This window comes from Ambystoma mexicanum, chromosome 10 (genome assembly GCF_040938575.1).
Source record: "Ambystoma mexicanum isolate Mex_15411 chromosome 10, UKY_AmexF1_1, whole genome shotgun sequence".
In the NCBI taxonomy this organism is placed as follows: domain Eukaryota; kingdom Metazoa; phylum Chordata; class Amphibia; order Caudata; family Ambystomatidae; genus Ambystoma; species Ambystoma mexicanum.
The window spans coordinates 1,474,804,806-1,474,818,471 of NC_090932.1; the positions used below are offsets into that span (position 1 = coordinate 1,474,804,806).

The following is a 13,666-nucleotide window of genomic DNA, read 5'->3' on the forward strand; positions in this document are numbered from 1 at the left end:
GGGTGAAGTCAGAGCTGTCAGTGGTGCAGCTATGGTTCCAAGGTCCACCATGAAATTGCGATAATACCCAGTGAACCCAAAAATGCTCTCACCTGGATTTGAGTAGTGGGAGTCTCCCAGGCATGTACATCCTGTACTTTACTGGGGAGAGGTTGGATTTGACCCCCTCCTGCCAGGGACGTCATTTCACCAAAATGCCAGGGGTAGCGGAAGTGACATCACATGACCCTTGACCCCCTGATGACATCACAGGAAGTGATGTCATTTGTCCCCACCCTGAAGTGATATTGTGGGAAGCGATGGAACATGACCTTTCACCCATTGACAAAACAGGAAGTGGCATCACATAGCATTGTACACTATGAAAAATATGGTTACGATATGACTATGATGTGATGTACATTTCATACAAGAATGGATCGCCATATGTATACTTAAGATCAGTGTGTATAGGCCCATATTCTCAAATTACTATGAATGCAAGCAGACGTCCATGAGCAAATGATAATGATGTGTTAGTATATAGCACTTACGCTTAAGCTCTTTATATAGAAACAACATACACCCAATATCACCCAACCTGTGTTGGTACTCATTTAGCGACCTCAGAAAGATGAAAGTCTGAGTTGAGGCGTTTAAGAACAGGCTAAATCAGTGACTCTGCCCCTGAAGTGTGCTTGAAATAAACCTTTAAGGAGTCTAGCAATTATTGTATAGAATTCCAGAAAGAAACATTATTTGGAATTTAGGGTCAGTGCTGAAAGTGTTAGACTTGTGGCACTCCTGGTCATGGTGCTGGCCACAGCCCACAGCCCAGGAGCTTGCATTACAAAAAAAAAATGTTTTTAGAGGTCGCAAGGGAGACTTCAGAGGTCGCAGTTACGACCTCTGGCGACCCCTAAATGACGTCCCTGCCTCCTACCTCATTACCAATATATGTGACTTTACCCTGAGCTATCTGGCACTTGGTGGCCTTGATAGTGAGGTTAGCCCTTTTCAAGGCCTGCAACACCTTATTCAGATGTGTAAAATGCTCTTCCCAGTTGGAACTGTAGACGGTAATATCGGGTGCCCTGCACGCCTCTTCCTTGCAGGACGTTTACGCTTCCCCGTCGATGATCACCGCTAGGAACGAAACTGCCACTTCACCGCCGTAGTTCACCATGTTCATCGCCGGACGTTCGACGACTGTGGCTCCTGCCCTAAAGGGAGTGCACTCAAGAAGGGCCGTCGATTTCCCGACGAGGAACTCTACAACATCAGGTACTTTGGGGTTGCTGAACTATTGGAAAGATTCTTGTGAACAATATATGGACTGGGCGTGTGATATATCTTTATTTTACAGGTTTCCCAGGTGGGGGGATCTCCACACAGAACTGTGTCTAGGTAAACGGGGCCAGTATTCTGCCTATTGTTCTAACCAACTGCTTTCCTCTTATATCTATTGTTGGTTTCCTTTACAAACTGATTTGTGTGACATTTAACCGTACAGTTGATGCACCTTAATGAGATCTAATAGTAATAGTCGTACCACATAGAACTGTATATTTACCATTATAGATAACGGAGTACAAAGTGAATTATCGTGATGTTGTACATAACCTTGAATATTAATTATACAAAGACTGTGTTTTAACTAATACAGTATGCTGACATTCCTTTGTGGGGGCTTGGAGACTACACTGTACTTAAGAACCAGCCTGCATCACCTCCTGAGAAGCTGGGCCTTGATTGCGCGACCACGTACCAATAATAGAGAATCTTGGCTGGGGTCCTTTGTGCCTCTCCTCTGCCATATAGAGAGCAGAAGTCCAGACCCCCCTCCAATCCTTACAATTCTACCACCAAATGTGATAGAGTTTCAATGTGTGTCTTATCATTACAAAATCAGCAGATGTTTTGGGTTTTGGGAATTACACCTCGCCTTGCTAGAATTTGGTTTGTCAGACATAAATTCAACCGTATTCTCAGCATCTGTGATCTAATATGAGTAGAAGGACATTTGATTAGATAGCTCTCCATGGTTCGAAACCTCTTGTGGGGTAACAATGTAATATTAAAGTCCAAATACCTTTGACATTGGTTTTGGGTAGTTATCCAATCGAATCGGTAAAGGAATAGTTTAGCCATTGCTGGATTAAATAACAATAATTCAATTGTAATACCAGCATCAATAAGAGCATCCAACACACAGTTCGTCAATTTTTTGGGAAATGTTGCTGTGGAAGTTAGGACATATTGTGCCACCGTGCCCAAAATATTTGCTGCAGTCACTCCTTGTAGAAATTTTCTGTATAATTTACACATTTTCCAGAGTACTTGGCTAAAAATGGAAACAAAGCCCAATTCATAGCGCAACAATGGTAAAGCGGTACACATCGGCAGTCCCAATACTGATTTCCAGAATTTGCCCTCATATCGGTCCCAGTATTGTCTTGTTTTGGGCAACATTGTCTCAGAGCCATACAAGACAATTGGGACTACTTTCTGCAAGATAAATATCAATATATGAGCCAAGGTAAATTTACCATATTTATATGACAATATTTTGGCTTGTGATGTTAAAGTTCGAATTTTAGCATCCAAAGTCAATGCATGCATGGTGTCAGTCATGGTTCCGGTAAAAGGTATCCCCAAATACTTGTAATATAATACCACCATCAGTCTCTTATTCTGTAATGACCATACATAATTTGACATTTTATAATTTCATTTTCTCTGACATATTACTATTTGAGTTTTTTCAACATTAATAGTTAAATTATTGTCTTTGACATAACCGTCCACTTTGTTCAAAAGATTTTGCAATCCTTTGGAAGTTTGAGACAAAAGGACGAGATCGTCGGCATAGAGAAGCCAGGTGATCTTTTGATTTCCTAGTTTAGGGGCATCTGAAATATTGTTCTCAAAAGTTATTCCTATATCTAGGAGAAAAGGATTGAACAAAGTCGATGCCAATATACACCCTTGCTTCAATCCCTGTTCGGTCTTAATTCTGGCAGAGCTGGGGTTAAATCCGCCAAGCCTGTGATTTGGCAGTCCCTTAAATGTGGCGGTAATAGTATTACCACCACATTTAAGGTTTACCGCCAAACTCGAGATGAGGCAGTAAGTCTAACTTGAATAGTAGTTTCTGTATGCAATTTTTTAAGTCATGTAAGGAGCGATGGAGGACACTCATAACATTTCAGTTTGGCAAATAAAAATTGCCGATCCACCGAATCGAAAGCTATGTGGAAATCCACAACAGCCATTTATATATGTCGTTTGATTTTGTTCTAAATACTTGGATTTTAGCATATTGAGAGTCATCATGTTTGGTGAAGTACCCAATCCAGTAACGAAATCGGATTGCAAAGGATCTCTTTTAAGTTCTCTCAATGACCATACATTCAATTCTTGCAATATGATGCGGCTATAGATTTTACCAGGCGCATCCAACAATGCAATGGGTCTATAGCTTTCTGGGGTACGCTAATCACCTTTTTTATGAATTGGAACAATTATAGAATGTTTCCAAGATGGAGGTATACATTGAGAGTGCTTAATTTGGTCAAAGGTTGATGTAGAATGTCCGACCAAATATCAGGCTATTGCTTAAGAACTTTATTCGAAAGACCATCAGGACCTGGGACTTTGGACTGACTTATCGTGTTGATGAAATATAATATGTCTGCTCTTTTTATGTTGCGATGGAAGGGACCTTCTAATTCACTCTCGGGTTCTTGAAGAGAGGAGTATGGTTTGGCATATATTTTAGTAAAGTAAGCTATCCAAATAGCCTCGGAAACACTATGTACTTGAGACATCGTTTGTGGAGTTGCTATTACACTGTTTAAAGTTTGCCAAATTTGAGCTGTATTTTTACCACATGTTAGTGTCAACATGTTCTCGCCATCTCTTTGTAAGAGTTTGGCACGATGTGAGCGTAGCTAGTTTTTATAAGCTGTTTAGACCCTAGTCAAAGCACTTGATCTCAAGTTTAGAAGGAGTTTATGGGCTTCATGCTTTTGTAAACGAAAGTCAGATTTTCTGTTTTTTACTTCAATATCAAATGCGTGATTTCTACGTGAGTAACTCGCATGATTTGTTTTGTTTACAATAAATCTTTGCATAAGGTCATAACACAGTATGTCACAAAAGGGTTGGCTGGCCAGAGACTTGAGGAAGGCAGGACACAAGGATTGTTCAAGCTGTGTTAATGCTTTTTCTGTCCACCTAATACGATTTAATCGATTATTAACAACCATTGTCCCCCTCATCAGAGAGTTTTCCTGATTTAACTGTTGGGAGGTAACGGCCCATTTAACAGTAAGCATTTGATGGTCGCTATTAGGTACAGATTCAATTCGAAAAAGGATAATTTTGGAAAATAATTTGGAGTCCACATGAATGTAATCAATTATGGTTTTCGAAAGACCCCGTATCCATGTGTGTTGAGGGGGGCTATCATCAAAGCAGGCTCTATTTAGCATGCATAGAGCACAGGATTGCATATCCCTATAAGATGTTCCCATTGTAAAAGTCTTGATCTTTCCTGTACAAGGTCTCATTCAAAACAATGTAAATTAAGGTCTCCCGCCACAATGGTGTGGGAAATTTCAGGCACTAATGCAATATAGTCCAACAAGGCAGTTACATCATATAAAAACCTTTGATCCTCAATGCCCTTGGGGTTCCAGTATAAGTTCATCAGAGCGTACAGATCAGAATGAACAGATACAATTGTGAGCTGAGAATAGGCATTTGGGGCATATGAGAAAATAATACATAGCTTTGAGCTAATTTTGGTGCATGTAAGCAGGCCAGACATAGGGCAACCTTTTTCTCCCTGTAGCGCCAGAGTAAAATGTATTGCATGATCGTTCCAGATAGGTGCTTCAGTAAGCCATGTTTCCTGTAATAAGGTCAGGTCAAAATTCCCCAATTGACAATCTTTATTATTTTTCAAATCTTGAAAGGAGATTTATGCCACGCTCTCCTCCTTTTCAAAGCATGTTGGTGGACAGGGCATGCAGGTGCTTCAACCCCCATTGACTGATAAGGAGCCCCCTTGTGGTGAAACAATGAACTGCGTGCTAAAAGGCTGTGTGCAGCGCATATCGGATAAATATTGGGACCAAAACAGTGGCAAAATGTGCCAATGAGCGGGCCGATGTGACCAATATAAAATAGCAATTTGTACAAATGTCACTCTCACGTACACAGAACTGGCTGAAAGTGTCACGCAGCAATTGCAAATAAGGTGACTGGCCCGCGCAGCCTCTCCCCATTCCCTAGGCGCCCATACATCCCCATTTTCTGTTTGCAAGACTCTCATCAGCCCCCCAGGTTGCATCTACAAGACTCGGAGTCTGTCTCCGGGCTTTCCTCCTCCTTTTGCGCCTTCAAACCGGGGATCTCTCCAAATATGCACCTGCAAATCCAGGGACTGTCCTCAAGGGGCTCCTCCGATGATATCGAGTCTTCAAACCCCCATTCAGACACTGCAACACGTCCAAATGTTGCAATAAGGAGTGTAAAAATCTGCATAATGCCGCTGCTTGACAGCTCTCGCGATGCAGGTGTCAGGGAACGTCAGTGGTCGAAGTGAGCGGGAGCAGTCGGGAGCGGTGCTCCTCTACTTTTTTTAATTACTTTTTACAGCTCCTCCGGAATGGTTTCGTTTTAAAATAAAAGTTTAGGAAGAAGTTGAAACTTGCCCTTTCAGTGCACTGCAATGAACGTTCCCTTAAACAGCGGGTGCAAGTGTTTGGGGGTTTGGTGGGGAGGGGGCAGTGTGTGATGGGTTTTGTGGGGAGTGGGTGCAGGCCAGCAGGGAACATAGTTCCACTACTTCTTTTCGTCCACTTCGACCAGTGGGGAACATAGAAGGCTGCGCTCTGATAACCAGGCGACCTAACGAGTGCAGATTCGGCAGGCACGCGGTGAATGCTGGGATGGTGGTCGTTGCTTCCATCCGGTTCTCGTTAGCAGTGGGAGCAGGTACAGGAAATTCTGCGTTATTAAGGAAAACGTGTTCTGACATTGGGCCTACAGTATACGTGTACATAGGGCCGGCCTTAGGCATTGGCATCCGCTCAGATGTCCCAAGCCGACAGATCTTTAAAAGCTGCTCCTCCTTTCACCCTGTTGCCTCCCATTCATCTGTGGATTGGTCTCAACACCTATTGGCTACTGTGCTGGGGTATGCTGCCGGGCCATTCTCACCCCGCGAGCATGGGATGGGAGGCACAATGCAATGGGGTGCAGCTGCAAGTGCCAACATCTGTTTGCAGTGGTGATTTAACACAGGAGCAGCATTTTACACCAGTTGTCTCCTGTTCTTTATAAGTGCAGCAGTTCCTGACCTCTGTGGATAGCTTTGAGTATGTATCGTCCACACCCTCACATAACTTTAATGGCTGAAATGCACACACGCATAATAGCACCTCTGAATTTTCCCAAATTTGGACCCTGGTGTGGTCCATCCGAGGGCGTTTAACCAACGGAGCGTTGGGACCATACTTAGGTGAAAGGCACTATACAGATGAACGAACTTCTGGAATCTTAATGACCAGCAGGGGTCCTTCCTTGCATTTGGCATTCCACTGTGTAGACTGTGAAAGCTGCCGTTCCGATGTGTTAATACATCTAGAGCACTGCATTATTAACCTTTGAACATATTTTGCAGTCATTTCTCCTCCAATAATGACCCAGGCCACTGTTGCCCGGCAAGCTTCTGGGATAACTTATTTTATTTTGCCAGCTTCACTTACGAGCCACATTTCTGTCCCAGAAAAGTTAAACAAATGTTAGCCTACAACGTTTTATGGTTGGGCACATTCCCCTGGCATGGAACCTCGAAAGACGTGTTGCCTCCTGTCCTCAGGTTAAGCCGATCAAAATCCTGCCAATCATGTCTACCCAATGCTAATTCAATATTTGAGTGGGAGTCCTGGCAAGCTTGATTGATATGACAATGTATATTTCTGTCAATAAGCTGTAAAGATGGGCGTAAAATTTAGAAAAAAGGGCACTGGATACCCACATTACCAAACGAGTATAATCCTGGACGGTCTCCAGTGATAATGTTGCCGTGAAAAAGGCCATCGGTTGGCGACATTTCATTAAAAATGCACCCTCCAAACATCACATGAGATGATCACATGGCACCATCCTGGACATATCGATTTTTCTCTCTATACCTCTGTCGACTCAAGTGTCCGAATTGTGAGTGGATAAAATGGTGACCACCTTCAGAAGTGCCCTATCAAAACGAAACAAGCATTGTCAAATCCAATAGTTTTGCATTCTGTATAGTCTTTGCAAGGAGAGTCTTTAAGGGGCGAGACAATGAGGGGTAGTGAATAGTGAGGGGAAACAGGGCGTGTGGGATAGAGGGAGTATGGAAACGAGGGTGTGAGGGAAAGAGTGTGTGAGAGAAAGAAGGCATGATGGACAGAGTGGATGACGAAATGGGTGGACAGGTGAAAGAAGGGTGAGAAGAAGTACTGAAAAGAGGGGTGGTGACTAGAGAGGGAGGAGTGGAGCTTCCATGTCACTCTCTGCACATGGCAAGGAGAGGAAGGGTGGTGCAGTGCACAAGATGGACAAAACACACCACTAAAGTCTTCTTCAAAGTGGTTCAGGCAGTGCACCAAAACACACATGGCAGCAACTGGTTCCAGTAGCACCTATCTGGAAATACTAAAGTGGAATTTCCAACATGACACTGTGCCTTCAAGTAAAGCATCTCGGGCAACAGATGCTGGTGATGGCAGCGATAGAATATTGCAAGTGACTCCATGTCAGCTGTGAGTAGGTCATGCTAATGAAAGGTACACATTACACTTAAGAAATGGTTTCTACTGGATCCAGTTTTAAAAATGGGATTCATCTAATAAGCTAAAATTGCCCCAGTACATTTCTCGATGGCAATTCAGGGGAGATTAAGGCACAGGTCTGGATGCTATGGAAACCTTTTGGACAGAGTTCATTGGCATGTGTACCAGAACACCCTACCTTCTGGTGAAGGGGCTGGACAGCAGAGTCGATTTCCAGCAAGGCGAGGAGATGCCCATTGACTTCTCAGGGATCCAGTCACTGTGTAACCTGGACAAATGGCAGAAAATACACAGACTCATTCGTTGTGCACCATGGTGGCAAACCATTCTATTAAGATGCATGACAGTCACACTTTGTTAATTAAACACCTGCCACACACAAGGTGCAATCTTTAAACGCACTTCCACAATCAAAGGCGTTGCTGTTCCCATGCTTCATATAAATACGCAGTCCACCGATTTCCATGCACCGTTAGTAAAATACTTTATATTTGTTTTAGAAGTGCTTTCCGAACATCTTTGCGAGGTTGGTCCTGTGTATAAGGAATGTTTCTTGCTTTGCGAGGTTGGTCCTGTGTATAAGGAATGCAATGTTGGTCCTGTGTATAAGGAATGTGTAGAGATATCGCGAGAGCGCGCGCTCTCGCGAGATCTCGCCGCAGACCTTAGCTCCGCCCCCGCGCACTTCGCGCGCACTACGGGACGAGCGGAGGACGCGACAAGAGGCGCCCTGCTGAGTCCTCCTGTTACGGGGCCCGCTCCTTATTAATCTGGGACACAGACATTAAGGCCACATCCTCCCAGCCACCTTCAGCCCGTTGGCTATTATTATTAAGGCACACATGTTGTGTGCATCCTGCATGAAACTTGTGAGAGAATAAATACGACGTTACAAGACCAGAGGCTCCTGTCCTTATTACAAGTAATTTACTACATAATTTGGCGACGAGGATCACCACCAGAACCCACAGAGGAGCATGCAAGGAGCAACGCCACCGCCACCATTTCTCCAAACTCCAGGTAGGCCTGCCATCCCATGGCCACAATGGCAGCCCCTATTCACGACATATGTGGAGGCCCTAGGTGGGGCAGGGTTCTCAGCGGCAAGGCGCAGGGCCATGCTACTAAATGCCCTGGGAGTGGAAGGACAGAGAATATTCGAGAGTCTCACCCCGATACCGGTGGCTGGCGACAATGACGATGTTTTCAAGGAAGCGGTCAGGAGAATCATAAAAAGGTTTGCCAGTAAAGAGAACACAGTGCTCCACCGGATACGGTTTTACACGCGAAGGCAAGAAATGTCTGAACCAGTTGACGATTACGTCACCAAGCTGAGGGAATTAGCAGCGCTGTGTAATTTTGGCAACAATGCAGAGAGTCTCATATGTGATATGTTGGTCGTCCACAATAACAGTCGGAAAGTCCAAGATAAGTTTATTGTCGAAAAGGAACTGCAGTTGGAGAAAGCGATTGAGATCGCCAGAGCAGTCGAGGAAACGGCGGGAAGACGAAAGGAGCTTACTGGGGCCCAGAGTTCCGCAGAAATACAAGCAGTGGGTTTCCATGCAAAAAAAGAAAGGCCGGCAACCGACACGAGAGAAGGGAGAGGGAACAGGAAAGAACCCCTAAAGTGTCACAGGTGCACCAGCACCAAACACCTGGCGTTTGACAGGGAGTGCCCAGCCAGAGACAAGGAGTGCTCCATTTGTAAACGCATTGGCCATTTCTCTATTGTGTGTCGGTGGAGGAACAAGAAAGTCTCCAGCCTTAATGCAGATCGCAATACAGAGAAAGAATCATCCTCAGAAGATGAAGGAAGACCCACTGTCATCATGGTTAACAGCACAAGAGCAAGGAGAGAGAAACCTCACTGCATGATCAAGATTGATGGCATGGAAACAAGGGTCATGGCAGATTCAGGGTCGGATCTAACGATCATTCCCCTTCGCACGTATAAGGACATGGTGGGAAAGGAAAAGGTGCAAGTGCTAATAACGAAGCACAAACCCACAGTGTTTGGAGGGGCGTCAGTTGAACTGTTAGGATACATCAAAGCCAAAGTAGAATTCAAAGGAAGGGAAACCACAACCAGGGTCTATTTCAGTCACGAAGGCCCAGCAGTGCTAGGGTGGGACGACCAAGACAAGCTGAAAATCAGACTGGATCCCAGCACCGAAGATCGAGTCCTGTCAGTCAGGGTGACGAGCGGACCTGTTGTCAAAAGCGACTACCCAACACTTTTCTCGGAAGAGCCGGGGCACATCAAGGGTTTTCTGCACAAAATAGTGCTCAAAAGGAATGCGGTCCCTGTAAAGCACCGAGTGAGGCCAGTACCAGCCACGGCAAGGGACATCCTTAGAAGTCAGTTGGAAAAGATGAAAATGGAGGGTGTCATAGAAGAAATCGAAGCATCTGAATGGCTGAGCCCTGTCGTGCTTATAAAGAAACCCCAATCACAGGAACTCAGGGTATCCATAGATCTACGCAGCTTAAACTTGGAAGTCATCACAGATAACTACCCTCTTCCAAGCATAAATGAACTCATTCTGTTAATGAAAGAAGCCAGAATATTTTCAAAACTGGACATGAGGAATGCATACCACCAAATACAGCTACATGAAGAGTCGAAACCCCTCACGGCATTCATCACTCCATTTGGCACATACCAATTCACCAAAATGCCATTCGGGTTGTCATCAGCAGCGTCGGCTTTCCAACGCATGATGGATGTTTTGCTAAAGAAAGTCAAAAACGTGGTGTACTTCCAGGATGACATCCTCGTGTATGCGGAGGATGAACAAACGCATGACGCCACTTTAAGAATTGTCCTAAACAAGCTACAAGAAGCAGGGGTGCGGTTACGGTATGAGAAATGCCTGTTCAGAGTGAAAGAAGTTGAATACTTAGGATACAAGATTTCAGAAAAAGGTATCAGTCCCAAACAGAATCTCATGCAAGCAATCATTAAAGCACCGGTGTAACGCTCGCCTGATTCCCGCAGAGGCGCCGGTCTTGACTGGGTGAATGCCGTATCTTCAAAGGTGATGTGTAACACACGGTTGGCTCTTTGGGCTGGACCTCTGTGCACTGTATGTCTGACTCGAAGAGTAAGATGTCTTAGGTAAGTGAACGCCGAGCTCTCCATCTGCCTCGGGGCAGGGTGCCGTAACCAGTTTCTTCACTGGATAAGGGTGCAGGCCTCTTGACCTCAGAGGACTGCTGTCCGTCGTTAACTGCACGAACGGTAAGTTCTGGGCACTTCAAATGTCTTAAAAGTCTTTTGTAATGATATCTCTTGTTTTGCAGGGTTCCGGCGATGGCGGATGGTGGGCTGATGAGAGTTGAGGATCGAACCCGCGTGAGGAATAGAAGCGCCTGGAAGCACGTAAGTAAGCGCTTGTAGCCTGCTTCACGATGCGCACTAACTGTCCCTTTTATCTTGCAGGTACAAGTTCGGAGCTTTAGAGAAGCTGAAGGGTGCTGGAATACCCACTGGATTCGGCGTGGGAAGGAGTAATGGCACGTGAGTAATAAAGTTGCCCAATGTCTTTAACGCACCTTCTTTTGTCTTTCAGATGCGGGATGCAGCGCCGAAGGCCTCCGGAGCGTGCGAAGAGCTGGTAAGCTTTTGTCGTCTTTCAGATGCCGGAATGCAGTGCGAAGACCTCCGGAGCATGCGAAGAGTAGGTAAGCCTTTGTCTTTCAGATGCCGGAATGCAGCGCGAGGCGTTGGTGACAGCCGATGGACCAGGTAAGAGATGCGCTGCCACTGAAGACCGTAGTGCTAACCTGTTCTTTCTTTGTCTTTACAGGTGCTGCTGAAGACTGGATTCCAGGATGGTAAGCCTTTGTTCCCTTAGGCCCAGGATCAGAAGCAGAAGACACGATGAGCGTTCTGCTGCAGAGAATGCAGAATAACACAAAGCAAGATTCATCCATCGGGTGTGGTTTAAATAGCCTCCTGTAGTGCTTAGGTGTCTCCTTCCACAGCCACGCCTAGGTAAGAAAAGAGTTCCTGCTTTCCAGAAGAGTTCCAGTGTTCTGAACCTAGGGAGTGGCTCCTGCCCCACCCAACAGGAAAAGTAGTCCCAAACAGAAGAGGATCAGGGGTTCAACTGGCAGGTAAGTAAGCAGCATGGTCTGCTGCAGGTAAGTCCACCCAAGCATTATGAGCCCGGCGCTTCCAGCGCTGGGACTGGGCATCTTTATGAGCCTGGTGCCACTGGCGCCAGGACAGGGTCCAAAAGGTCCCAATTGGGACTGGCTGGCACTCGGAACCGGGGTTATGGGTCTGCTTCCAAGGGAGTCGGGCAAGTCCTGATCTTTTGGAAGCAGAGATCATGACAGCACCCCACCTCAAGGCCCCTCCCAAACCGGGCTTCTCCGGGGGTTTGGGCTTGTTAGGAAATGTTCGATGAAATCTTTTGATTAGACGAGGCGCGTGGACATATTCTGCAGGTTCCCAGGATCTTTCTTGGGGACCGTAGCCTTTCCAGTCAATCAGGTAAAATAGTTTAGATTTGGAGATCTTGGAATCCAGGATGCTTTTGACTTCAAACTCGAGTTCTCCATCAACTAGAATAGGTTTTGGAGATGTAGTTAGTCGGGTTTGAGGTTGCACGGGTTTTAATAGAGAGACGTGGAAGACCGGATGTATCTTCATGTGAGGGGGCAAGTCCAACTTGACCGCTACTGGATTTACTATGGTAGTGATGGAATAGGGACCAAGGTATCTTGGGTTGAATGTGCGTGGTCCTTTTAGAGGTAGATATTTGGTGGATAACTAGACTTGATCTCCTACTTGATATTGGGGGGCTTCCTTCCGATGTTGGTCTGCTCCTTTCTTGTATTGTTCTTTAGCCCTTTGAAGGTGAGAAACGGCTTCCTTAAAGGCTTGGGTGATTGTAGAATGCAGGTGGTCTACTGCTGGTGTTCCAAGATCTTGGAGTGGATCCAACTCCGAGGTTCGAGGGTGACTACCGTATAAAAGAAAAAACGGGGTCTTCCCAGTTCCCGAGTGGACAGAGTTATTGTAGGCATATTCGGCTATCCAAAGGATATCTTTCCAAGTTTTTTCAGTTTGTTGTAGCATGCAGCGCAAATACTGTTCCAGAGTTTGATTGGTCCTCTCGGTTTGTCCGTCGGTTTGAGGGTGGTGGCTGGTCGAAAGTCTCACATCAATTTGAGCCGACCGACAGCAACTTCGCCAAAAATGAGAAATAAATTGACTACCTCGATCCGAAATTAGAACTGAAGGAAAACCGTGCAGTCGGACGATGTTTTCGAGAAATTCTTGGGCCAGAGTTGCTGCTGTTGGTAAGCCTTTGAGTGGAATGAAATGCGCCATCTTGGAGAATAGGTCCACGATTACTAGGATCGTATTGTATCCGGAGCATGGAGGTAGATCGGTGATGAAGTCCATAGAAAGCGTATGCCAAGGGCGAGGCGGGATGTCAATAGGGCGTAAGAGGCCGGCTGGTTTTTCCTTTTGACTCTTGTTTTGGGCGCATACTCCACAGGACATTATAAATTCTCTGATATCTTTTTTCCAAGACGGCCACCAGAAGTAGCGCTTGATCTTTTCCGAGGTCTTGGTCATACCGGGATGTCCTTCCATTAAAGAATCGTGATAACAAGAGATTACCTTTTTCTGTAAATCTGTGCTGGGCAGGTATAACCGTTCTTGGAAATATAATAGGTTGTCCTTCACCGTAAAGTCCTTTCCCTGCAGATGCCAATTCTGTATGTCTGCTGGAGTTACCAGTAGCCTGGCTTTATCCTTAACTTCCTCTATGGATTGTGTGGCGATTACACCTAGAATTCTTTGCTCGGGAATGATA

General features: G+C 45.4%; 1 protein-coding gene across 4 annotated transcripts in view; it reads right to left on the minus strand.

Moving 5' to 3' along the window:
• CAMKK2 (calcium/calmodulin dependent protein kinase kinase 2) overlaps positions 1-13,666 on the minus strand; it is a 557,312-nt gene that overhangs the window by 389,111 nt on the left and 154,535 nt on the right. For 3 of the 4 annotated variants that reach the window (XM_069619565.1, XM_069619566.1, XM_069619568.1), the window contains exon 2: positions 8,005-8,094. The exons of the other annotated variant lie outside the window; for it this stretch is intronic. The gene's annotated coding sequence lies outside the window, so the exon portion shown is untranslated. The remainder of the gene's footprint in view (positions 1-8,004; positions 8,095-13,666) is intronic. 4 annotated transcript variants of the gene reach the window in all.